The sequence below is a fragment of the Sciurus carolinensis genome, chromosome 10 (genome assembly GCF_902686445.1).
Source record: "Sciurus carolinensis chromosome 10, mSciCar1.2, whole genome shotgun sequence".
Lineage (NCBI taxonomy): Eukaryota > Metazoa > Chordata > Mammalia > Rodentia > Sciuridae > Sciurus > Sciurus carolinensis.
In genome coordinates this window covers 27,200,648-27,203,047 of record NC_062222.1, presented here as the reverse complement: position 1 = coordinate 27,203,047, position 2,400 = coordinate 27,200,648, and the positions used below count along the sequence as shown (strand labels likewise).

At 51.8% G+C, this 2,400-nt stretch overlaps 1 non-coding gene across 1 annotated transcript; it reads left to right on the top strand.

Moving 5' to 3' along the window:
• Nucleotides 1–1,865: 1,865 nt before the first annotated feature.
• On the top strand, nt 1,866–1,939 carry Trnaa-cgc (transfer RNA alanine (anticodon CGC)). The gene has a single exon. It is a non-coding gene; the product is annotated as a tRNA-Ala (tRNA).
• The last annotated feature ends 461 nt before the right edge of the window (nt 1,940–2,400 follow it).

The window sequence follows — 2,400 nt, the reverse complement described above, 5'->3', positions numbered from 1 at the left end:
GTATAACTAAAACGAACAATTTTTTTTTTTAAAGATGAGGCTTCCCTGCTTTTAAACCTGGAGGCCAGCAACTGGACACAGGCCCTCCTTGAGGCCTGTGGTACCCCGACGACACGAGCTGGGCCCTGCCTACACGCCTCCGCTCTGCACTATTCAATTGTCCCTTGGGCCTCTCTGATCATGGTCTACTAGCCAGGAAGAAGCATGTCCCTAGCCAGGGTCCTCTGCCCCTCGCACCGCCGTCTCTGGGTTCACCTCCAGGAGACACCGGCCTATGAGACCAAGGCTGCACCAGAAACAGCTCCCCCGCCTTCTCTTCAGGCCAGGAGGATTGGTCCAGCCCTGGAGGAGCACACCGGGCCACCCTGCAGTTCCAGGGTGGGCTGGCCTGCCACACACCTTACCTTCTTTAATCTTCATCAAACCTCACAGAAGCTTTACGCCTCTGCTCACCCGCTGCAGGTGAAGGAGCTGAGGTGCTGAGATGAAGCCGCTTCTTCAGAACTGCAGAGCAAGGGAGGACACTCGAAACCCAAGACTTCTGACAACACAGCCCTACCTCTTTCCATGGCACCGTGGAATCACCCAGCTGGGCCCAAGACTGTGTCCCCTAAAACGCTTAGCGTTCTCACACGTAATGCAGGATGGGATGGTAAGGGTGCGTGGTTTATTTTAGGTTTTCCTTTTCAACCTTCCAATTATGCAGCTCTGTTCTTTCACCCTACGTACCACCTAATTCAACAGTTCATCTAGAAATTCACTCCACTTCAGACACGTTGGTTGGCCGCATTGAGGTCACTCTTGAATTTCTACCAAAGGACTTTGCCCCGCTAACAGCAGCAGATGGATTTAAAACCTAAATCAGCTATGCCACTCTGTGCTACAAACACTGCCATGGCCCCCTGCCTTAGTTTTCAGTTGTTATAACAGAGTACCTGAGACTGGGTACTTTAAAAAAGAAAAGAAGTTTATTTTGGTTTATTGTCCCAGAGACTGGAAAATTCACGATCTGGCAGCCACAGCTGGTGAGGGCCTTGTGCCATTTCAACTTGTACCAGAACGTGGAAGGGAAAGCAGAGCCTACAAAAGAGACAAAACACCAGGGGCAGCTTCACTTTGTAGCACTCCTTCCAACAAGAGCTCAGCCGGGGCTGCCAGGAAGCCTGCACCCACTCATGAGGATGCAGCCTCCGTGAGCCAACACCCTCCACTAGCCCCTGGCCCCCAACACCGCCACACTGGGGCAAATTTTCCAGTACCTTGTGAATTCCAGGGGACATGTGCAAACCACAGCCCTCCACCCTTCTCTCAAAGTCAAAGCAAAGTCTCTGAGGTAGCCTGCAGGCCTCAGGTGGTCCAGCTGCTTGTCGCCTGCTGTTCTCTCTCCGGTGCACCCACATGGCCTGCGACCTGCATGGTGCTTCTCAGCCCTCTCTCCTTCCCGCCTGGGCCCCGAGCACTTCCCCCCAAGACGCAGCTCTGACCTCCCTGGAGTCTGCCCACGCGCCTCCTGCTCCCTGAGGCGCCGGGATCTGTGTTTGGGTTACTGGTCAACCTCCAGTGTGCAGAACAATGCTTGGCCTTCAGCCGGTGTGCGCTGGATTAGTGAGAAGCACAGCCAACAGGTGGATGTAGAGATGGCAGGGTCCCAAAGTCTTCACGCTCCTCTCTCCCCAGGTGCATCTGACCTCAGCTGTGATCCTCCACTCCCAGTGTCCACTTCTAGGGCAGGATATTGACACAGCTTCAATGCCTGTTTCTGTCCTTAAATCCCTTTCTCTGGGCAGAAACTACCAGGTGAAGCATGTATCTCAGTGAGGCCTCTGAGCCCCCCAGTTCCATTACAAGTGCAGAACATTTGGGCTGGGGGTGTAGCTCAGTTGGTAGAGTGCTTGCCTCGCATGCACAAGGCCCTGGGTTCAATCCCCAGCACCACACACACACACACACACACACACACACACACACACACAAATGCAGAACATTTCACCCTCAGTCCTCTGCCTTCTCCATTCCCCACAGAGTGAAGACGTGCGGCCTCTGTAACCCCAACCCCATAAGGACAGTAGATGCAAATCCCAGAGGGCATTAATAAACAGAGCCCCCCAGAGTCCCCACAATCCCCTTCATTGTAGTCAGAAATGGCTAATGGGGACATCGTGAGAATAGCACAGGCTTAACACCAAATGGGGGTTAATGTTCATAACAAGAGGGGTAATTACTCTCTCCACAAACATTTACACTTAATTTCTGAAGCTCATTATTTATTATATTTGGCCTTACTTAGGGCCCTGGGTAAATTATTTACATTTAACAGGTTGTTTGACTCTCTCAAGTCTTGCATTTCATTCTTGAGAAGTCAAAGCAATACTTTTGATCAAAGTGGAACACTTTAATTAA